Source organism: Nansenia antarctica, assembly GCF_963989245.1.
Source record: "Nansenia antarctica genome assembly, chromosome: 9".
Lineage (NCBI taxonomy): Eukaryota > Metazoa > Chordata > Actinopteri > Argentiniformes > Microstomatidae > Nansenia > Nansenia antarctica.
Window position 1 is genome coordinate 26,181,958 of NC_137679.1, and position 25,052 is coordinate 26,207,009.

Here is a 25,052-nt window from a genome sequence, read left to right on the forward strand (position 1 = left end):
AAAAAACTAGACTACACCACTGATTGAAACTGTTCTCACCGAAAAAATTACTGGGAAAAAACACCGGGAAATTTGCTCTGCAAGTCGATGATTCAACAGATATTAGTGGCCACTGCCAACTCATTGCCAACGTGAGATATGTTGATGCAGAATCCATTGAGGATAACTTCTTTTTTTTGCAAAGAGTTAAAGACACATGCAACCGGAGATGAGATTTTCAAAGTCACTGGTGAATACCTGAGAGAGTGGGGCCTTAACTGGGGAATGTGTGTCAGCGTCTGCACCGACGGGGCTGCGTCAATGACAGGGAGGGTGAAGGGCTTTGTAAGTAAAGTGAGAAAGGAAAATCCAGCCGTGCAGATAAACCACTGCATGCTACACCGAGAAGCCCTTGTCACCAAGGCTATGCCCCCAGACCTCACTGAAGTCTTGGACCAAGCTGTGAAAATTGTTAATTATGTAAAATCACGCCCGCTGAAGTCACGGCTGTTCAGCACATTGTGCAATGAGATGGGGTCCGAGCATGAGGGGCTCTTATTACACACAGAGGTCCGCTGGCTGTCGCGGGGCAAGGTGTTATCGATGAATGGTCTTTATTGTCATTGCTATAGTACAGGTACCAAACAACGAAATTTAGGAGGGGTGGCTCCCCCGGTGCTAGGAAAGAAAAAAAAACTAAAAAAAACACAAGAAGGGAAGGAGCTGGTTTACATAAATAAATAAAGGCTATGTACACTATCCACTATACTATACTGTACAGATAGACGACTAGGGTTGTCATATTGCACATAGTGTTATTGCACATTCATTTGAAGTGTCGCAGTTTGCAGGCTAGAAATGTACATAATATTATTTGTGCCTCAGCACTACACCTGATTTTTTTCAGTCCAGCAGCTGCCATCAATCCGTCCAGACTGTCCAGGGCCCAGAACCTAGGTCTTTGCTGTGTTCAGGGCCTGGATGGCCCTGGGGTAGAAGCTGGGTATCCTGTGTCTATGAGCTCTGAGATGAACTGATAACTTTTGTCAGTGAGCACGACTTGCCATACAAAGAACAATTGGAAGATGAGTCGTGGTGGATTAAACTTGCTTATCTGGCAGATATTTTTAGCCACCTTAATGACCTCAACATAAAAATGCAAGGGAAGGCTGAGAATATCCTGACAGCGACAGACAAACTGAACGGATTCCGATCCAAATTGAGACGGTGGCAAGAAGACTTCGACTGGCTCCGGGATCCGTTCAACCCCCTCTCATCAGCATCAGCCGCTAGTTTGAGCAGCAAAGCTCAAGATGAACTGGCAGAGCTCATTATGGACCGCACACTGAAGCTCAAACATGGTGAGCTAGGTTTGGATAAGTTTTGGCTGCTTGTGGGACATGAATATCCATCTCTCTCAGAGAGCGCCATCAAGGTGCTTTTACCCTTCCCAACCTCCTACTTGTGCGAGCTGGCTTTTTCTTCTCTAGCATACGTCAAGAACAAGACACGCACGCGTCTGTCAGTGGAACAGGACCTGCGTGTCGCGCTGTCCACTATCTCTCCCCGCATAAAGAGACTCTGCTCCCAAAAGCAGGCGCATGTGTCCCACTAATGCGCACAACATAATTATTTCTTTGTTTTGTATTTCTCTCAATTTTTACAATTCTGTCATGATTATTATTGTTAACTTATTATAGTTGTGAGTTACCCGTTTGGTTCAGATGTGAAATAATTATCTCAGAATGAGCATTGAAATGAGAATTACATTTTAAGGCATTATTTTAAGCCCCCCCAAAAAAGCAGTGTTCCATTGATTGATTATATAGGCCTTTGCCTATTTTATTTGTGTGAAGAATTCCTTCTGAGTCTCATCCCATATTGTACAATCCTTGAGGGCCACAATTCTATTTAATTTAGCGATAGTTTGACTGACCTATGCATTCTTGCCCATCCATTACAGTTCATTTATGACTTTTATTATCTTGTTAAAATTCATTGGGGCAATACTTATGTATTATATCTAAACACACATTTTCAAACCAATTCATCGTGTATTGTTTTTAGTTTAAGCTCCGAGGCATTTTTAAAATCTTCGTAGAGTTGGGGTGCCTTGGAGAAGGGGGAAGCTTCAGGGGTGCCTTGGTTAAAAAAAAGTTTGGGAACCTCTGTTCTAGAGGAAAGCTACAGTCCATCTCATTGAATAACCCAACTGTAATAACCCAACTGTAGGCCAGAATATAGAGAGAAATGGCCACCTCAAGATGATGTCCTTACTTCTCTACATACTTCTCCACTCCTAATCACTCTTGTTTAATGCTGAATAAAGTGTATTAATTCATGTATGTTTATTGTTGTACTTATAGTGACAGATACAAACATATGACCACATTGAATAAACAACCATTCGATGTGTTGCACCATACTGTAGTGTGTAGTGTACAGCACAGGGTGTATAACTAAGATTTCATTTCAAAGCGTTTCTTGAGTTTCATCCTTCTGCCAGCGGAGTCGCAGTTGCTCTTTCCTCAGGTTCTGTGCATACGCATGGGTCCCAGTGTGCGTGGAGGACTACACATTTTCACTGCAAGTTGTTTTTTTATAAATCCCAAAATTGCATCAAAGTTGCGTATGCACGTTTTAAAAAGTACTTGAACGTCATCTTTGACTTTCACATAAGCACATTTCTCTAAACGGACGTAAGCATTATTTATAGCGTCAGTGACTTCAGTCAGTAACGTAAAAAATGTCATTGCATGTGTGCGTGCCCCCTCACACCTTGAAATAGCAGTAATAGCACGTTCATTGATAAAATGACATAACGTATGGAAAGAAGGGGACGAAAGAGGGGGACGATTTTGACTGTTTTTATTTCTGGGGGGATTCCATCCCTCAACTCGAGTGCTGCTTATACTGTAATAATATAATGGTCTTATTCTTATCGGGTGGTCTTATTCTGCTGTCACCTGGTTCACTTTCTTAGTGCTCTGCTGCTTGTAGTGAGCTGTGTCTTCCTCTTGGCTTTGATGTGCTATTCTCTGACCACCACGGCAGAGTTTGGCATAGTGGTTAGGTTTTCCACAGGCCCTGCAGTCTTTCCCTTTGGCTGGACAGTCACCCTCGTGTGGATAATTTCCTCCACAGTTTCTACATTGCGAGCTATTCTCTTTGCGCCTGTATGCTGCATGCTGCTGTTTGGCGCCCTTGAGATGCAGTGCATTAATTGCGGTGACAGCCTTCTCTTCTATGCTTTCTGCCTGTTGTTCAGAGATCTCTAGCATTCTCCCTAGGTCTAACATATGTGACGCGATCTGGTGGAATGATCATGGAGGGGGCAAAGTCATTTTTCTGTTTTTTACATATGCTTAAACTACAGATTGTAAGCTTTCAAATGATGTGTCATACATAGACATCGGGAAAAAATGTAAGACGACATGAGTATGTGAAACTTGTTAACCCTGAAAACTAAATCCTGAGAAAAAGCCCTTCAAAGATTTGGGACTTTTTCACACCTTCACACAGGCAGGTAATGGGCGGTAACAATAGCTGGTCAACCCCACCCCCAACCACCCCCCCTCTAGATTGACAGCTATCAGCTGTCAATACCTGTCAGTATTGGTCACTGGGTCAGACAGCTATAGTTATACAGCTATCACCGATTCTTGAGAGTCGGGACAAAACATGTCCTACAGATAACATTATTACCTAGCAAGGTATTACCTAAGATAATTACCCAGCTTATTATTATTTATGGTTGTTGTAACTGTTATTGTTAGTCTTTTAATGATACAAAAAAGTATTAAATCAGAATCAGAATTTATTTTACAGTACACAAGAATAAAAATATTTCGCTTTGGTTCTTCAACAAGGTACATAGTCACAATAATAAGTAATAAAGTGATAAGTATAAGTGATGGTATTCGCACTACAGCAGAACAATAGTGCGACAAGCTGTGCAAAGTACAATCAGTGTGCAAACATTAGTGTTAGCCACTGGGTCAGATAGACTTTTCAAAGAGAAGTTTACAGTACTTAGCTAGATATTGCTAACATTATCACCTAGCAATGTTATTACTGTAGCTAATTAGCCAGCTTATTATTACGGAGGCATTAAGAGTAATTTGCTGATGTCTTGTGCTGGAAATAGTGTAGTGCTCAGTAGTCAATGTCCAGCCTTATAGTTCAGTTTCAAGTTTCAAGTATAGTTGGAACTGAGGGCAACAACTGAGAACATACAACAGACTATACACAGGTAAGCATGCAAGGTCTGTGAATTGACTATCAATAGATAATAAATCATGACACAGTTCAAAATGCTGTATCTATGCCCAACTGTTCTTGTTATTCAACAACATATTGCCAGTGAGTTGTTGAGCTGCTGTGTCTGGTGGGGTGGAGGGCATCAAAGCTGCAACAGAAGGAAGATAGTACATTAAAATATTGCCTACAGTTACTGGCACTCCATATTCATAAAATACTACCATACCATGTTCATAAAATAGCTAGCCTAATACATGACAATGATAATTACCTAGTGCTCAGAGTAGTGTGTTTGGCGTTAGCCAACTAGCGTCTAGCTCGTTCATAACAAAGAAAGGAACACATGTTTTTTAACTTTTAACATTTCTGTAATCTATTACACTTGACATGTTACAGTATTCCAGTATTACACACTGAACATGAGTCTTACACACAACTTTTACAACGTAGACATACTAACCATACTTACAACGTGGACAGAATTCGGAGCTACAACAATACTGCTAGCATGCTAATAAACAAAAGGTTCAGCTTGCAGACAGAACTGGTTTCAGTTAGTTGCTAGTGGGTAATAATAAAGAAATGTCTGAGTACACGAACACACTGATTTCAACTAGTAACTAACTTAACTTACAAATTTGCTTTGTACATAAAATAGAAGATCTTACCTTACGAGTGGAGTGGAGTGGAATGAACAAACAAGCACGAGTGGGGGGAGAGAAGCGCATCATAGCCTACGCCAGCCGCACACTCAGTGATGTAGAAAGGAGATACTCGCAAACAGAACGTGAGGCCCTAGCCATCATCTGGAGCTGCGAACATTTTCACCTGTATCTGTATGGACATCCATTCACCATGGTAACCGACCACAAACCATTGGAGATGATATGGAATAACCCGAGATTAAAACAACCTGCACGGATCGAGAGATGCGGCCTCAGACTACAGCCGTACAACTTCAGAGTGGAATATTGAAAAGGAGCTGACAATCCAGCTGACTACATGTCCAGACACCCCCTCCCGGTACAGTCGTCACAGAACACAAGAGCATCCATGGTTGCAGAGGAGTACGTTAACTTCGTAGCACTTCAAGCAACACCCAAGGCGATGACACTACAAGAGATATAGCGAGAGACATTGAAAGACACAATCCTGCAACAGGTCAGTGCACACATCAAAAATAACTCATGGCGTTTCATCACAGACCGCTCACCAGGTGCTGCTGCACTGAAACCATACAAGCTCGTCAGTGATGAACTCACAGTGTCCACAGGCAGGGCTGGACTGGGACAAAAATGAGGCCCTGCCATGTGGCTCAGACCGGCCCAACACAATCGGTCCGACACCGCCGATCAACATGCTGGCAGTCTGTTGAATATACCATTTGTAAAAAAAAACTATAGAGCGGAGTAAGTGACATGGACAGCAAGTATACCAATGCAAGTGTGAACCAGTGTACTCACTCACTGTTGACGTACTCCACGGTGATGAGACATGGCTGCTGTATCTGTAGTAGGCCTAGCCCCCACAGTCAATCCAGAGAACATCTCTGTCAGTTTCTGACATTTTGAGGCATCCTCTGCTAGCTTCTTACTTTTTTTCTCCCTAATTTTCTGGGCACCCCCTTTCACTATCTTATCTACGAACATGACACTGCACTTGGGTTGTCGGCCGAGGGATCAGAGTGGGGGAGGGGGCCGATGGACAGCAGGGCCTAAGCATGTGATTGGGCCAGCCCATGTGTTAGTATAAACGGGGGCCGCCGCTTGATTCAGCGCTAGTTGATGCCGCGCTATTTTGGGCCGCGCTAGTTTGGGCTCGGCCGCGCTAGTTTATTTATTTATTTATTTTTTATTTTTATTTTTTGGGGGGGGTCAGGCGGCCCGACCGGCCCAAAACTAGCGCGGCCCATCTGCCAGCGGGCAGAAAGATTGTATGGCCAGTCCAGCGGTGTCCACAGGTAACGACATCATACTGCGAGGCACCAGGATTGTCATACCTGCAGCTCTACAGCAGAGGGCGCTGCAGATTGCTCATGAAAGCCACCAGGGCATGGCTAAGACAAAAGCCCTACTCAGAGAAAAGGTATGGTTCCCTACCATAGACCAACAGGTAGAGACCATCACCAAGACCTGCCTCCCATGTCAAGTGAACACTCCAGTCACCCAGACCGAACCACTCAAAATGTCTGAGCTGCCAGACGCACCATGGCACAGTGTTAGTGCTGACTTTTATGGCCCACTCCCATCAGGAGAATATCTGTTAGTTATAGTCGATGACTACACACGATACCCAATTGTTGAGGTTATTCGATCTACCTCAGCAACCACAGTCATACCAGTCGTGGACAAAGTCTTCTCCATGTTTGGAATCCCAAGAGTTGTTAAGACTGACAACGGGCCTCCATTCAACAGCAACCAGTTCGCTGAGTTTGCCAACTACCTAGGGTTCAAGCACAGGAAGATAACACCTCTATGGCCACAAGCTAATGCCACAGCTGAGAGATTCATGCGCACCGTCAGGAAAGTCATCAGAATCGCCCAGATGCAGATGATGCCATGGAAACAACAGCTGCACGTCTTCCTGCGTGAGTACAGGTCCACTCCCCACCGCACGACGAACACGTCACCTGCCGAGTTACTATTCCAACGGAAGATGACCACCAAGCTACCCTCAGCAGACACAATCACCATCCCTGCTGACGAAGAGATACGCAGAATCGACAGAGAGGCCAAGGCAAAGATGGAAGCTCTTTCAGATGCCCGACGACACGCTACACCTTCTAATCAAACCAGGAGACACCGTCCTGTGTCGTCAACCAAAACAGAACAAGCTTACTACGCCTTACAACGCAGAGCCGCTCACAGTCATCGATGTCAAAGGTTCCATGATAACAGCTGGAAGAAGTGGTTACACCACCACTAGGAACAGTTCATTCTTTAAGAAGATTGTCCGAGACAACCCAGACACTCTAATGGACTTAAGTTCAGAGGTCAGTGAGGAAGTAGGCCCAGCTACGCCTCCACCCGCACCTCCGCCGAGGTATCCAGTTAGGGAGAACAGACAACCTCCCACATACCTGCGTGACTTCGATTAAAGAGCAGAAGTACCAAAGGACTGTTAACATGTTCTTCTGAGTTAACAATGTTCCAAGTTAATGGACTGTTTGAATGTTATAAATCTATATAAATCTGAGAACAATAGACTGATTAAAAATAGCACAAATAATGTATTTTGATTTGCTACCTTGTTGAGAGCCATGTTTTAGTTTAGGAACCAGTGTATGTGCTAAATGTTATGCTCAGGGGTGCACATAACTGGTGCGCCAGTGCGCATGCGTCGCCAAAATACATGCTGCGCGGCAGATCAGCCGCATGAAGGCTCTCTTGCGCACCAACAACTGGAACCGCAGGGAGAGGAATTTACTTCCTCAAAATCCAACTGCTGACTGCTGACTGCTGCTAAGTAACTATTTGCCGTCCCCTCAGTCGAAGGCGAGTAATCCATCACAACAGTCGACCGACGACGACCACGGCGACTCCCCTCACGAAAAACATTCGGAAAGTATCGTTACTCGTACTTTCATTCCGCGTATCGTGTATCGCACGGTTATCACGCCGCCACGTGAAAATTCAGTCCCGAACAACTCGTCGCTAAAAGGAAAAACAACACCAAGGGACACGTTTCTTTTCTCTGAAGCTTTCAAACGTTCAGACGTTTGTTTTACAGCTTCATTATCGCACCTCGACCCCTGACCCAGGGAATATGGTTGGGAATTCTATTAGAAAAAAGAAAAAAAAGACTTTGTTGCACAATCAAAATAATGAGCTATTTAAAGTGATAGCCTACAACATCCTCTACCATGGTTGAAATTGAGGACAGTGATAACAGCAGTCAAGAGAGCAGTGATGATGATGATTAAGCTTGTAGCATAAATACATTTTTAGGCTGTAACTTTTTGTTGAAAAGTTGATTTCAGTGTTTACAGAACAGAGCAGTGCTTAAAGAGATGTCCGTTTATTTCAGTGTGTTTAAAGAACAGACATTCAGTTAGTGCTTAAAGGGATGTCAATTGATTTCATTGTGTTTAAAGGAGTCTGACAGACTTTCATGCTTAAAGAGCAGTCATTTGATTTTGCATTTGTTTCTTTTGTTTTGCACACAATAATTTGTTCGTTCATCTTTATTTATGAATAATGTCGTTTTGCTAATATAAGTTATCAATGTATCCCTTTTTTATCCATCCTGTGGGACGGGTCGTGACTCACGAGCACCAAGCAGCATCCCTAGGTGCTCCTCTGAGCACTGGCCCCAAAAAGTTATGTGCACCCCTGGTTATGCACTTAATCATTTATAAAAAAAGGAGTGATGTAATGTTTAGACCACCTACTGCCACCTGGTGGTAGACTAGATACACAAGGAGAACTCAGTCCCGCGCAGTCTAGAGCTAGTTAATGCATATGCTGTAATGCGAGCACGTCTGATAACTAAAGAGTCAAGTTGATATCCAGTGTGTGTCTCATCATTCAAATATATATTCTTGCTACACGTCAGAATATCACAGTCATAGATTGGGCTAGCGATGACAGGGTCTTGATCTAGTGATCCTCCATCCACACCTTGATTGACATGGCTGTGTGGCAGGGAGCATTGTCCCACTGGAAAAAAACAATCCTCAGAGTTGGGGAACATTGTCAGAGCAGAAGGAAGCAATTTTTCTTCCAGGAAAACCTTGTATGTGGCCTGATTCATGCATCCTTCACAAATACAAATCTGCCAAATTCCAGCCTTGCTGAAGCACCCCCAGATCATCAATGATCCTCCACCAAATTCCACAGTGGGTGCGAGAAACTGTGGCTTGTAGGCCTCTCCAGGTCTATGTCTAACCATTAGATGACCAGGTGTTGGACAAAGCTGAAAATTGGACTCATCAGAAAAGATGACCCTACTTCAGTCCTCCAATCCTTATGCTCTTTTGCAAACCTCAGCCTGGCTCTTCTTCGCTTCTCATTGATGAAAGGCTTTTTTCTAGCTTTGCCTGACTTCAGCCCTGCCTCTAGGAGCCTGTTTCGAACCGTCCTCGCCGTGCACCTCAGCTGTTGTTTGCCATTCTTTTTGTAGGTCACTTGATGACATCCTACAGTTGTTGAGTGACATTCAAATGAGCTGTTGGTCATCCTGATCAGTGAAGAGTAATTTTCGCTCTCTGCTGGTTGTAGCTTTGTTGTCCCCAATGTCTGCTTCTTGACCCTGTTCCTACGAACCGCCTTCTTTGACAGTTTAAGGATGGAAGCAACCTGACGCTCATTGTATCCCTCTGCCACTAAAGCCAGAATTGAACCCATCTTTTGGCATGGTCAATATTATTATTTTTAATTCCAATTACCTTTGAGTTACTACTAGCACTGTTTTGCCATCCAGCTGATCCTATTGCAAGAAGATAGTGATGACCACAGCAGTGGTTTTTATACTTTTCCATGTTAAATAAGATTTGGTTCAGGTGATCACCCAATCAGTACCTCACTAAGTAGAATGAGCTGTGCCTGTGTTGGAATTCAACAAACACTGGAATGGAATGACTGCCATACATGTAGAGATGCTGATTTAAGAAAAATGTGGAGTGGTCTCTTAATTTTTTAACTCATGACCTTCTGATCACCAGTCCAACTCACTATCCACTAAGCCACCACTATCCACTTTTATATGTATAGAACATCCAAGGCAGGCAAAGCTAGTGGATAGCTGCACTAAATGTAACCATCAGCTATAAAGCGCTGTGGGAGGATAATGAAATCGCTCTGTGATCTTCCCTTGTCCTTCTGCATGTCAATAATAGACAACCAGGAAGCAAACGGTGATAGATCACTCTCCTGACTATCTGGAGACAACACACATACACATACACACACACACACACACACACACATTCACACACACACCCACCTACCCACTCACAGACACAGTGAGTGATGAGAGAGGGATACAAAGATAGACTAAAGAGAGAGAGAGAGAGAGAGAGAGAGAGAGAGAGAGAGAGAGAGAGAGAGAGAGAGAGAGAGAGAGAGAGAGAGAGAGAGAGAGAGGGGTTGGGGTATAATTACAGGATCATTATAAACATCCAAGAATCTGTCCAAAACCTTCTCCTTGTAAGTCATCTGTGTGATGCATAGGACAATCCAATGGGTTTATCTGTAGCATGCAGGCCCACCCATTATAACAGGAGAAAACTGGCTATTGTTGATGCCTTTATCCAGGGAAAAATAGAGAGGGGTAATTAAGTGAATGGGATTGAGAGAGGAGAGGAGTGATGGAGGAATGTGAGAAAGGGCAAGATAGAGGTGATGCAGTACAGAAAGGAGAAAGAAGAGGAAAGCAGAGGGGTGATAGAATGATGGGTACAAGAAAGGAGAGCAGAGAAGAAATGGAGTGTAATGATCATTCACAGACCCAGTGTGCTCCCAGGACCACTGGCTGTCTGGGCTCTGATGACTTATACACCAATTAACAACTCTGGGTTAGCTACTTATTGAAGCTCCAATGAGAATGATTTTTAGCATGCGTGTGTATGTGTGTGCGTAGATGTGCATGTGTGTGTGTGTACAGGGGTTCACGATACGATAGTCACCATACAATATCATAAATAAAACAAGATCAGTGTTTCCCCTAGGTTTGCTGCCTTGGGGGGTGGCCAGCGTCATGTCCAGGGGGTGTAGGAGATAGGCTCCTGCCCTATTGGCCATTAGGCTCGAGAACCATCGGTTCTCAAAGCTACTTACTTATGTGGTCTTGACTACCTGTCCACTTTCTCACCTGGTTCTTGCTGTCTCTCTCTCTGGTGTGCCGACACCATCCTTCCACCATCCATCCTCCTCTCTCCCTCTTTTGCTGTCAACCAAAAGGCAAACATAACAACCAGAGTATTTCTAATCTAATAAGAGGTATAAATTGGTATAAATTGATCCATATCAATTTATAACATAATTATAATTGAATATTGGATTGCTGTGGGCAATGCAGTCAGATAATGTAATTTTTACTTTGCTCTCTCACCTGAAAAAAAAATGGTATGTCCAACTATAAAAAACAGACTTTTCCAATGGTTCAATCCACTGTCCATGTACTGTAAATATGCCATTATGGTATTACCATGAAGCCCAATTCTAGCAGAATAAGAAAGATTGTATATCTACTTTAAGTAAAATAATAAAGTGCATCCAGTTAGCTCTTTAGCTAGCAAGTGTGCAAGCAGACTAGCTCATCTCATCACCTCTGAGCTAGTTTGCTAGTTCTTTGACTATTTACATGGAATTATAGTCACACACTTTCTAGTCACAATAATAACGACCAATTTTAACCAAATTTCTCTGTCACAACACTCAGCAATTATATTTGCTAACGTTTCAACTTTCTTACTTTCCATCTGCAGACATCTCATCACCAGGCAAAAACTCTCTCGCGTCGCGCGCACACTCGCGCAACATTTGTATTACTTGTTTTATTCTCCAGTGCTGGCACAGCGCGAACCGAAGTGTGGAGATAGGTCTGGCTATGCGAGACTACTGGCGGACTAATGTTACCAACAGTGTGTGTGTGTGTGTGTGTGTGTGTGTGTGTGTGTGTGTGTGTGTGTGTGTGTGTGTGTGTGTGTGTGTGTGTGTGTGTGTGTGTGTGTGTGTGTGTGTGTGTGTGTGTGTGTGTGCATCACATGAAAGAGAGGTAGCTGCTCTAGATGATGAACAAAAGAGTTAGAAAAAACAGATATGCTGACCCTCACTCTCTCTGCCACTACAGTGTGTCTGTTTGCGGTCTAAGATGGTAACAAATGTATGCTTCTCCCTCTTAATGAGAGGTTCCTGTAGGACCATGCTCCATTATTTCAAAGCACAGTTAAGGCAGCCATCTATAATGAATGAACAGGAATGAAAGTAAAGGCAGACTTTGTGCTGGACAAGCTGTGTGTGTGTGTGTGTGTGTGTGTGTGTGTGTGTGTGTGTGTGTGTGTGTGTGTGTGTGTGTTTGAGTGACATGATTCAGGTGGCAGCATTAACAGTATTTGTTTGTAGCATAGCAAGCTCAAGTATGGTTCAAAGGAAAGAGTTGAGTCCAGCAAGACCCCCAGGTTCCTGACCTTAGTTTAGCCTCACTTTGAGCATGTTCCTCAAACAGAGATATGCTTAGTTTACACTGCAACTGTCAGGTAGTAAGTAGGGTTAGGCAGGTATAAAGCATTACCAAGTGAATGAAGTATTTAAAATGTCTGTCATACCATCTCATTTTACATTATTATACCCACCAATGTTTGTTTAATAAACATCATCCAAATTAATGTTTCACACAAGAATCATGAGGCATGATCAATAACTCTTATCTGAGGGCAAGGGGTGGAGGAGGTCATAAATCAGAGGTTTTACGATGGCCAGAGAGAGAGAAACTACTAACCATAGAAGTTTGAGTCTTGTTGAAAGTTGGCTTAAAGGTTTTACCCTATCAGGTTGTTTTGTCTTGATTGCTTTGTCAAATCAATGAGGCATTTAACTGATTTGCAGGAAATCTGTCTGGAGACTTGATTAGCATCTTGTCACTTTTGTCTGCAAGTCTAATATGCATATTGCCCTCAAGAAATTATTTGCAAGCATGAAATAAATAATGTTTCTGTTCCACTTGTTGTTGACTTCCTCATCCATGGAATCGTTAACACACGATTATTATTGGAACTAAATATTATTGGAATAGCCTACTTATTTCTTCTTCAATATTAGGTAAAATCAATTAAACTAACCTTATTCCTTAGTATTTCTTACTAGGCTACATGATAAAATCTATGTAAATCATGGGGATGTAAACTTGTTTTATTTATTGCACAGGGTATAAAGAACATTAAAGTATGACACAGGGTAAAACAAAGCAAGAGATTACTTTTCTCCGACACAGGATACAAATTAACAAAACATCAAAACAACAACATTAGACGTCCGCTCCAATTGGATCTTCAAATAGATCATTGACTAATTATGGGTCTAGCCTCATAGTCTATAAAGTTTGCCACTCTTGCCATAATTCACCTACTGTAATTCACTTCTTGGCCAGGTTATTTGTATACACTTAAGCAGTGTCCCACATACTTGTCTCTAATTGACTAATTATCCTCAATCAATTTCCCCTTAACTTAACCTCATAGACAACACAGTATAATGGTTACTGTCTTGCAGCATAAGATCTGCTCAGTGTGACTGAAACTCACTTTACCTATTTAACAACAACTCAGTGTTTACATAATCATAGATGCGGCAACCATAAAAATTAAAACCATGAACTATCCAAAAAAAGGCACTAAATAAACACTATAGTGTCTCTGCAGAAATCCTGGTATATACAATATGGTACAGTATATAGGACAGTAATCAGGACACGGTCGTTTAGAACTTAGATATTGCCAGAGGTAGCAATCTGATCTGGGCGACTCGATTATTGTAGTCCAACATTAATTTGATTCAACAAAAAAAAAACACAAATGACCATCCTATTCTGTCAAAGGTATTGTGTTTATTATGGACATCAAATAGGCTAAGTAGACACAAAACAAAAGCATCACCTTATATTATATTAGATTAGATTCAACGTTATTGTCATCACAGAGTACAAGTACAATACAACGAAATGAATGAATAAATGAATGAATGAATGAATGGTCTTTATTGTCATTGCTATAGTACAGGTACCAAACAACGAAATTTGGGAGGGGTGGCTCCCCTGGTGCTAGGAAAGAAAAAAAAAAAACTAAAAAAACAAGAAGGGAAAGGAGCTGGTTTACAAAAATAAAGGCTATGTACACTATCCACTATACTATACTGTACAGATAAGACGACTAGGGTTGTCATATTGCACATAGTGTTATTGCACATTCATTTAAAGTGTCGCAGTTTGCAGGCTTGAAATGTACACATTTGTGCCTCAGCACTACACCTGATTTTTTCAATCCAGCAGCTGCCATCAATCCGTCCAGACTGTCCAGGTCCCAGAACCTCGGTCTTTGCTGTGTTCAGGGCCTGGATGGCCCTGGGGTAGAAGCTGAGCTTCAGTCTGTTTGTCCTTGCGGCCATGGTCCTGTACCGCCTTTTCGAGGGCAGCCGGGCAAAGTGTTCCTACCCAGGGTGGGTTGGGTCTCTAGAGATCTTGGAGGCCTTCCTGAGACAGCGTGTGTTGTACAGCTCTTCCAGAGAGGGGAGGGGGGCGCCGGTGATCTTCTGGGCTGTTCTCACGACTCTCTGTAGCGCATTTCTCTCCGCGGTTGTGCAGCTGGAGAACCAGTTGCAGATGCCGTAGGTGAAGATGCTCTCCACTGCGCCGCGGTAGAAGGCCACCAGTATCTCCTGCTTGTTGTGATCCTTCCTGAGGACTCTCAGGAAGTAGAGCCGCTGTTGTGCCTTCTTGATGGTGGCTGCTGTGTTGTTCTTCCAGGACAGGTCATCCTGTATGTGCACCCCCAGGAATCGGAGGGTTGAGACTCTCTCCACGCTCTCTCCGTCGATGAGCAGGGGCTGGACCTCAGATTTTTTCCTCCTGAAGTCCACGATGATTTCCTGGGTCTTTGACTTGTTCAGCAGCAGGTTGTTAACCTTGCACAGCTTGCTCAGCTGCTCTACCTCATCCCTGTACGCCGCCTCGTCCCCCCCCGAGATGCAGCCCACCACGGTGGTGTCGTCTGCAAACTTTACGATGGAGTTGCTGGGGTGGACGAGGGTGAAGTCGTAGGTGTAGAGGTTGTAGAGGATGGGGCTTAGCACGCAGCCCTGGGGGGACCCAGTGCTGAGTCTGAGGGCTGTGGAGGTGTGGGAGCCCACCCGCACCCTCTGGGGGCGGTCGGTCAGGAAGTCCTTGATCCATGCACATATAGAGTGTGATAGTCCCAGGTCTAGTAGTTTGGTCACTAGCCTGTCTGGAAGGATGGTGTTGAAGGCAGAGCTGAAGTCCACAAAGAGCAGTCTCGCGTAGCTGTTTCCCCTCTCCAGGTGGGATAGAGTGGCGTGGAGAGTCGTCGCGATGGCGTCCTCTGTGGACCTGTGGGCTCTGTAGGCAAACTGGTATGGATCCAGGTTGGGCGGGAGGCGTGTGAGTATGTGGGCCCGGACTAGTTTCTCGAAGCACTTCATGATGATTGGTGTGAGTGCCACCGGGCGGTAGTCGTTTAGGCAGCTCACCGTGCTTTTCTTCGGGACTGGGATGATAGTTGAGGTTTTCAGGCAGGGTGGGATGGTGGCCTGGGACAGGGACTGGTTGAAGATGTTGGTGAAAACCCCGGCCAGCTGGTCGGCGCAGTCCCTCAGCACCCGTCCCAGGACGCCATCCGGCCCAGAGGCTTTCCTGGGGTCCACTGCCTTCAGCACGCGTCTCACTTCATGCTCTGTGAGGGTGAGGCTGCTGAGAGCTGGAGAGAGTGGTGTTTGTGTTGTGGTTACCTCCGTTCGCCCCTCGTCGAACCGGGCGTAGAAGGAGTTCAGCTTTTCCGCCAGCAGGGGGTCGTCCTCTGCGGCTGTGAGCCTGTTGGCTCTGAAGTTTGTCATGTGCTGAACCCCCTGCCACATCCGCCTGGAGTCATTGCTCAGGAAGCATTCCTCAATCTTCTCTCTGTGGTCTGCCTTGGCCTCTCGGATGCCGCGCTTTAGGTTAGCCCTGGTGGTGCTGTACAGCAGTGTGCCCTTCCCTGCGAAGAAGGCGTTGTCCCTCTCATTGATCAGTTTTTGGACCTTCCCAGTCATCCATGGCTTCGTGTTGGGGTAGACCCGGACCCGTTTGTCCACGGTGACTGAGTTGGTGCAGTTCACTATGTGGTTCAGAACCGACGATGTGAACTGTTCCAGGTCCTCATGCTCATATTCCTGCCATGAGGTGTCATATAGGCAGATCTGCAGTGGAGCGGACCCTTCTGGCCAGGTTCTGACAGTCTTAGTGGTGATGGGAGCACTTTTCCTCATGGTAGTGTGGTAGAAATGCAGTTTAGCATCCAACCAGAAGTGCAAATAGTGATATAAGGGCAAGATATAAATAGAACAAGAGGTAGTGATAGGTGTCCATGTAATATACAGTATGAGCAGGGGTACTATTGTAAACATCAGTATAGTTTAGAGGTATATATACAGTTATGGGCAATATGCAGTTATGGGTTATGAATAGTGAGGTAGTTTATGTACAGTATCTAATGTGCAAAAGTGTAAAAGAAGCTATGTCAGGAGACATGTGCAATGTGCAATATACAGTAGTACAAAGGTTGTACTGTAGAAGTTGGACAGGATCCTGGTAGACAGCTAGGCTTTCTTCAGTCTCCTTAGGAAGTATAGGCGCTGCTGCGCCTTTTTGACCAAGGAAGAGGTGTTAAGGATTCAAGAGAGTTCCTCGGAGATGTGGACCCCCAGAAACTTCGGGGAAGGTTTTTCTGAAGTCCACAATGATCTCATGTGGAAATAGTGTAATTCTATAATAAAGAAAATAACATTCACAGATAAAATCATGCCAGTTATAAATAATGATGATTATTTATATTTATGGTTGTACAATTAACATTTACAAATATCATTGTATTGTGTGTATCAAAATAAAACGGTTTATATTATATAATCTCTCCCTAAACCACAAATTTACCAGGTTTATGCTGATACACAATTTTACTGACCCCTAGTGGAAGGTGAGGTGACTTTTGCAGTACATTGTTTAGAGCAGGGGTAGGCAACCTTTTTTATATGAAGTGCCATTTTTTTATTTTCTTGTTAGTCAGTGTGCCAACCACAATATCAACATTAATTATGACTCGACATCAAACCAAACCAAACAGACCAACAGATCTGCAATTTTATTCCACAACATGAACAACAATTTTCAGCAAAGAGCTATGTATGCAAAGCCATGTATGCTAAATAAACAGGCCTAACAGTCAACTAACTGAAACTTGAACAAAATTACCAACATAACATCTAAGACAACTAAAACGTTGTGATGCGTAGCACAACTTTAAGCAAATTGGTGCGCTCAATTTCTAACAAAGTTGCTAACTGCGCTCCCTATGGTTATCATTTTAATAAGTAGCCCTAACTGGATGGTGATTATACAAGGGTCTTACTTGTATGAATTATAATTTATATTTATATAATTATTTGGTTGTTACTTACATTTTATTATTTTATTCCAACCACAACAAACTTTTCTTTTTTTTTTTAGCAAAGAGCTATGTATGCAAAGCCATGTAAACAGTCCTAACAATCAATGTGATCCCTGGCCCTGTTTTCCTTTGCTCAACTCCATTATCTGGGGGTGGTACTTGGTCACTTTAAGTAACAGACAAACTGGTCCAAAACTTTCCCGCAGCTTAGCCACCTAACCGCACACTGGGTTCAACGTCATAAAGGGACCAGGTAATTTGATTGGACAAGAGGCATTCCATGAGTGCTGATCAGATTTCCAGGGCGAATTTACGAACGCAGCTAGCGAACAGAACACGAAAAAACCGTCAGATCAGATATATAAACAGGTTATTTTGATAAACTGGACACATTTTGGGAATATATATGGTTACTTTCTCGCCTGAAAACATATTAAAACTTCATAAAATGACATGTTAATGAGGTTAGTGACCTCAAAACCTACTTATTCAATGTCGCCTTTTGATACTAAGGGAGACATTGGACATTATAGAACTAGGATCACTAGGCCATTACACCATACTCGTGTTTTTGAGATTTGTATTGACAGGAAAATGGACCCGGGTGCTGATGAGGCACTGTCAGCTCCAAATAGCACCTAGAGCAGTACTGGAACCGGTACAAGGGTGTACCAGGACCACCATCAGGTTGTATTGCTGTCATCTTTACTGTCTCTATTGTGTTGTTGCATCATAACTGTGCTTAAGTTTCTCTTTTGGCAGGACCTGTGACCATACTGGATGCAGAACGATGCAAATACAACACAAAATGTATGGACAGTGTGTACGCCGATAATATGCAAGGAATTTTTCCTGGATACATGGTGTACAGGTTTTTGCCCTTGCTTGCTTGCTTTGTGCCGGTGGTCCTGGCCTCCCCTGGGGGACCGCTGGGTACTGGTAAGCAAACTGGCTAGTAGTCGCTCTATTGGTAGAGGGCTGCAAGGGAATTTTTCCTGGCTACATAGTATACAGGTTTTTTTTACTTTTACCTGCTCGCGGCTCTGTCAGTATTGATTGATTGATTGACTGATTGACTGAACATTTTCATTGTGTGAAGCGCATTGAGTTGCATCTTGTAAGAAATGCGCTATACAAATAAAATTTGATTTGATTTGATTTGATGTTAACACTTGTATTGCCAAAATTACAGCTTTTAGCCAATGGAGGTTAAAATGGACGATTTAAATTGCCCGCTGCTAGCCGGTGCGAAATGCATTCTGGGGAAAAGGCGGTGGCTGCGCTTTTTTCCCATGGGTTGTATGTAAAAAGACGGCGAAAAGGCGCTGAAGACGGCGCTTTTTTCTAAAAAAACTCCATAACACTTGTATCGAATCGAATTCAGAATTTTACTTTGAAAATTGGCGCCAGAATACGACTCTCGTGGAGTGGATGAGAGACTAGGGCTGCATTCGTAAATTCGCCCTGAGAGCGCCGGAGCGTCCCTGAGACCGCCTCTAGTCCAATTAAATTACTTGGTCCCATTGTGAGGTTGAACCCAGTGTGCGCGAATTTACGAACGCGGCCAACATAAAAATAAAAAAAACATTCTCCCATTCTCGCACTTATTGCTTGCGTGCCACTGTTTAAGCTGTCGCGTGCCACTGCTGGCACGCGTGCCATAGGTTGCCGACCCCTGGTTTAGAGTTTCAAGTTTCACATTAAACGGGTAAGGTAAGAGAGTAAAATGTTTAGGCTTCGGTTCCTGATATTGCAGCACAAGACAATAAGACAATAGGCAAGATAGGCCAAGATAAAATAGAGTGACAATAGTATAAGATATAAGTGAGACATTTGGACAGGTGACAAGTTGAATTGTATAGTTCCACGTTCGTGTTGGCTTGTGGTGGAATGTAAACCGCTATTGCTATAATGACGGTAACTTCCGAGGCGGCCAGTATGGTCGACACTATAGCGCTAGGTATTCTTGGTCCGGGGAGCAGAAAGACTTGAGGGAACGAACACTGTCTGGTTTACATCAAGCATTGTTTATCATGAAGCATACCCCTCCTCTCTTACTTGACATTGTAGTCCCTTGTTTCTTGTTGGAAGGAAATTCCTTCTCTTAGGTCGCACAGCTTGTTGTCCAGTGATTGAATGTTGGCTAGCTGGGGAGTGGAGCTTTGTTTTCACACCATCTTAACCTCATCAGCACTCCGGTTCTGCACCCTCTTGGCCTCTGTCTTCTGGAACCAGAAAAACGGCGCCTACATTGTGGTGGCACCGCCATTGTTTGGCCGGCATCTGGAACAAGCAGGGGGTCCCAGTGAAAAAAAATCCAGTTTGGAGTAAGTGGTCATCAAGTCTCTCATGTGCAGTAGTCCTACGGTAGCTAGCTACTTTAGAGGGTAAAATAACACAAAATAACAATAAAGTAATTTTTAAAAAATGCAATGTTGTTCAGGATCCCAAAGCACGGCAGCCATATGCGGCGCCATCTTGGTCCTTGGACAGTGAGCCAGTGCAGCAATTGCAATTAAGATCAAGGTTAAACTTCTGTGTCTGCTAAACCACAGACCTGAAAACACAGCAGTGGAGACTGGTGACTTCCAGAATTGAGGAGGCCAATTTTTTTCCGCTTACTCGCTTCACTCGCGATGGAATGTTCCCTGTTCTTCTTATCTGTCTTTGTTCAAAATTATTAATTTGTGTTTGGTGGTACTGAAGGGATTGGGACACTCTCAGGATGGTGGATGAAGCAGCTTTTATTGCCTCCACAATGGGTCATCAAATAAACAAAACAATTGGCATGAATCTCTGGTCTGCCTGCAGCAGCTATTGTCCCTTCTGCTCAGGCTCACAACATTCACCACAACATACTACATACAATCAATGACATGTCAAAAGCACTCAAACACTATGTCAATCAGACACACAACATACAATTCAGAACAATACTTCATCCATTTCTCATATTTATCCTGCAGAACAGCACTCATACACGCGTGTGGCGGAAAAGGGTACTACATGTGGAATGCAACATGACGTACTGACTAGCCATGCCCTAGCTCGCGAATGCTAGCAACACCACGAGTGGACTCTTACAAAATGCACCAAAACATAGAACTCAAACAACATATGTAATAAGTTACCTGCGCAATGGGTCTTCAAATAAACAAAACAATTGGCATGAATCTCTGGTCCGCCTGCAGCAGCTATTGTCCCTTCTGCTGAGGCTCACAACCTAAATCCTAAATGTTGTCTACCTACTCGATGTATAAATCGCGCCAGAATCTCGCCGACTTCCGAGGTCATTTTAGGCAAAAGTATTTGGCCAAATGAGCTATTATTTTCAGGGATAATAGCCATGGGTTTTGATTGATTGATTGATTGAAAACTTTATTAGAAGATTTGCAGAAGTAGGTACATGAAAGTACATATTACATACAAGGTCAACTAACAGGATAAAAACCCAAGAAAGCCACTGGCTTATTTCAATTGGGGTCCTTGATACTCAATTCATCGAACTCCCAATAGGGTGTTCTAGACGTGTCCTGCAAAGGTTGATACAAGTTGATAGGACACTCGTAGCAACTATGGCGAGTGTTTCTTTGACTGAAGTAACTGGCGAATTCTCAAAATGGCTTCATGTGATTGGACGAACAAAATGTCAATCATTCAGCCCTGGACTCAATGCATGGTGAGGCCAGGCCTCCTGTGCCCACCCATTTTCAGTGATTTGGCCAATCACATATTGCCATGAAAAAAATTGCATTACATTGACTTCTATGAGAAACCACTTTCCGACAGGAGGCCTGGCCTTTCCGACAGGAGGCCTGGCCTCCTCAATACAAACGGATAGGGATTCTGGCCTGTAGGTGCTTTACAATTGCAATATTGGGTTTTAGCCATGGAAAAGATTTATGAACAAAACGGAAATAATATTAATAAATAATATTAATATTAAAAACATTAAAATATGTTTTTTGTTAAATAAATAAAATAAAATAAATATAATTATTGCTTTTTTAAATCTCTCTCTCTTCTCTCAAATTATTGGGGAGGCCAGGCCTCCTCCACCTCTATGGAGGAGCCTCCACTGAAACACAGCATACATCTTCAAGCAGCTTTGAGTTTTAATTATGTATGCACTTCTCTGTTGGGTTAACAGAATGACTATGCTAAGATAGCTGTCAGAGCAATCGCCCCAATAGGTCTGAAGATGGCTATTCTGGATGTAACCGAGGGAAACACAACAAAACTCCTTCTGCTCTAGTTCACAACTTCAGAAGAGGCATCAACCACTTTAAATGAGCTCCAGAACTTTTAAACAGAGAGACATCATCAGCCAGTGGAAGACAAACACTATCTGATTATTCAAAATGACATAAGCGGCATTGCGCTGCACGCTGGATTCACTTTAACATGGATCCCTGACATCCAATTTCACCCCTTAGAAGGAGGCTCAAAATATTTATCAGCCATTTTTTCCCACAGAAACACACACACACACACACACACACACAAACACACACACACACACACACACACACACACACACACACACATCCAATCATCACAAAGCTAAAGCAAGTCATCCCTCTGCTGAATGTACCAACGGTTCCAATACTGGTATCTATTTGAAGCCTTTGTTCATGTGACACACCAAGTGGAGAAAAGCAATGTTTCTAAACATGACTGAGTCTTAAGCCGTGACCCAAAATGAATACACTGTGTTCCACCAGTGGATAGAGAAATCTTCTTATGCATTATTATAGCATGTGTCGCATAACACATCACATCCATTTAAACAGCTCCTGCAGCACAGTATGAACAAAACGATGGACAACAACATTTTGTTCTGTATTCGCAATATGAATAGTCAAGGCATATGTAATATGGTCTGATTATCACTGTAGATGATATCTAAGTTGAAGTTGTGAAAAACGAGGGATTAGTCTGTTTAGCAGTGAAGCAGTGAAGCATTTCTTCAACCTTGAGGACATGCTAATGAATTTTTCACAAGTGTGAAACGAGAAAACAATCACCGTCTCGCTAACTAAGTTATTTATGTGAGGAGACAAATTAGACTGCAGAGAGAGAATCAGTCACGGTTTGAGGCGGTGTAATTAAAAGTTAGAGAAAAGAGGGAAGTTAGTTTGGTGCTCACTGGGGTGTGGAGTGTGATCCAAATACTGTACCTCTCACCTCTTTTACCAACCACATATCAAACCCTGTATAACAACATGTCTCCTCCCTTACCATGTCTTTTTTCTTTCTTTCAAACCATGAAAGAAACCCCATCTCCCGCTCTCTCTCTCTTTCCATCTCTCTCCCTCACTCCCTCTCTCTCAGTTGTTGTTTCTCTCTCTCTCAATTAATTGAACGAGATGTATGGAGCTATTTTAGTGCCATCAGAAATTGAATTGTATTTGACAGATTGAATTGAATATGAGCACAAATTGAATTGTATTTGACAGATCTGAATTGTATTTGACAGATTGAATTGAATCTGAGCAAAAACGGAATTTTATTTGACAGATTGAACTCAATTCAGTTTTCATTATTTTAATTCAGTTTTCAAATTCAGTTTCTCTAAATACAATTCGGTTTTTCTCAAAATACAATTCAGTTCTCAAAATACAATTCAGTTTTTCTCAAAATACAATTCAGTTCTCAAAATACAATTCAGTTTTTCTCAAAATACAATTCAGTTTTAGAGGCACTCATCCGGGGACTCTGGGCTAGATAGAATAATAGAGCACCGATTCTAACTCCCATCCCTCCCATCCGAATTCATAAGAGCAACGCATCCGGGTACTTTGCTCTCCCGCCATGTCCTTTTGGGTGATAGTGTAGAAGTTTGACTGGCGGTCAATGGAAATTTCTGGTCTTTGCTACTTTAATCCGATAAAATAAGAAAACCGTAGTGCTTTTTAGATATTAGGAGCCCAAATCCGATGGCCAGTTAGGCAAACTATTATATAGTGTCGTTGCCGATCAATGATCGACGTCGTTATATAGAGAAAATATATGAAATAGGGGTTGATTCATCAGAGCAGTCATACGTCATCTCCCTGTCATCAGGGATGTGTAGTTCTTCATTTGATTTGCCGTGTAAATCCCCAGATGAGAGTGTTACATTCGTTTTCTTAAGATAGGATAATGAATACATCTGTTCAATGGGCATTTCCCAAAGTAGCCTACTGTTAATCAGTATTTAGCCTGCTGTATGGTGTATATGAAGATGTTATAGCTAGCTAGCTACGATTTATCATGAAAATAATGAACAGCAAGCTAGATCCAAAACTAGGGCCGGTGGAGGAGGGCAAGTGTCACATTGGACAGACTACCAAAACAGACAAATAAAGTATCTTAATGATGTCAGAAATACATTACCTGGAGATTCAATAAGGTACTTTTATATGACAGGATATGGGTCCTATGAGACATGAGAACAAATGAGCTATGCTAGCTTACAACATTGAAGAAAATGAAAGAAAAACTTCTAGGTTCTCTGTAAGTGGCCTACTAGATATGGGAGGCACCATTCATTCAGTACAGATCAGGGGGGCACATCTGGTCATGACCAAACTGTAACATAACATCATGTAACATCTAATAGAAACAGCAGCGCTCCATTTGTCTGTACTAATACAAAGCGATTAAAACTAAGTCAAAATGATTCTGAAATGAATCGAGTTAATCGCATGGTTTACTGTGATGAATTATGAAGGAATCATTTTGATTTGGTTCATATTTAGACGTTATTATAGATGTTTTCATTGAACAAACAACTCCTCATTGACTTGTAGGTGTCATACAAAGGGAAGAAAATACAACATAGGGCCAATCCCAATTCACCCCCACGGCTTCGTTGTCATCCCTATGGCTTCGTTTTGCGCGTTCACGTTTAGGGTAGGGGTGTCCCAATTCATATTTCATCGAGGGCTAGGGGTAAGGGGGAGGGCTATCCACGGCTTCGTTTGGAGCGATTTCAGGACCAGACTAGCTTCGAAGCCATATGGCTTGATTCCAGGATGCATTGCGAATCATCTACAGAAATGTTATGTCGCTCTATTCAATGCGGAAATGTCATTTACTTTCTCTGTAATTACTTATTAATAAAGATTTGAAAAACTATTATAACCATCTTATTATCTTAGTTTAATGTCATTACAATGCATTATAGACCTTTTCTTTACAACAAGCATAACAAAAAAAACGCTGTTATGCCGAGGTGCTGCCACTGTTAGCCGCTAGCTGTTAGCAGTGTTCGTAGCTGTGGCTGCGTTTAGAGTCACTTTTCTCCCATTCAGTGTTTGAGATATACCAACATTCAAATACGCCTGTCGTGTTCAATCTTCTTTTGATTTTAATGTATGACACATCATTTGAAATCTTACAATCTGCGGTCGGTTGCATAAAGATTGATTAAGACTGGTCTAAGCCTTAGACTAGTTTTATATTCTCAGGTTAGACCAGAATGCATTGTATTCCTTCCAGTCTGCCTAGGTGTCATATCCTAACCTACAACTACCATATGGATTGATGTATTTCTGACATCTATCACTTTTGCTGTCGTTAAGATAAGAGAGAGAGAGAGAGAGAGAGAGAGAGAGAGAGAGAGAGAGAGAGAGAGAGAGAGAGAGAGAGAGAGAGAGAGAGAGAGAGAGAGAGAGAG

General features: G+C 42.8%; 1 protein-coding gene across 1 annotated transcript in view; it reads right to left on the reverse strand.

The window, feature by feature from the left end:
* Positions 1–25,052, reverse strand: part of shank3a (SH3 and multiple ankyrin repeat domains 3a) — a gene marked incomplete at both ends in the record, with an annotated part of 384,733 nt that overhangs the window by 280,130 nt on the left and 79,551 nt on the right. The window lies entirely within an intron of this gene.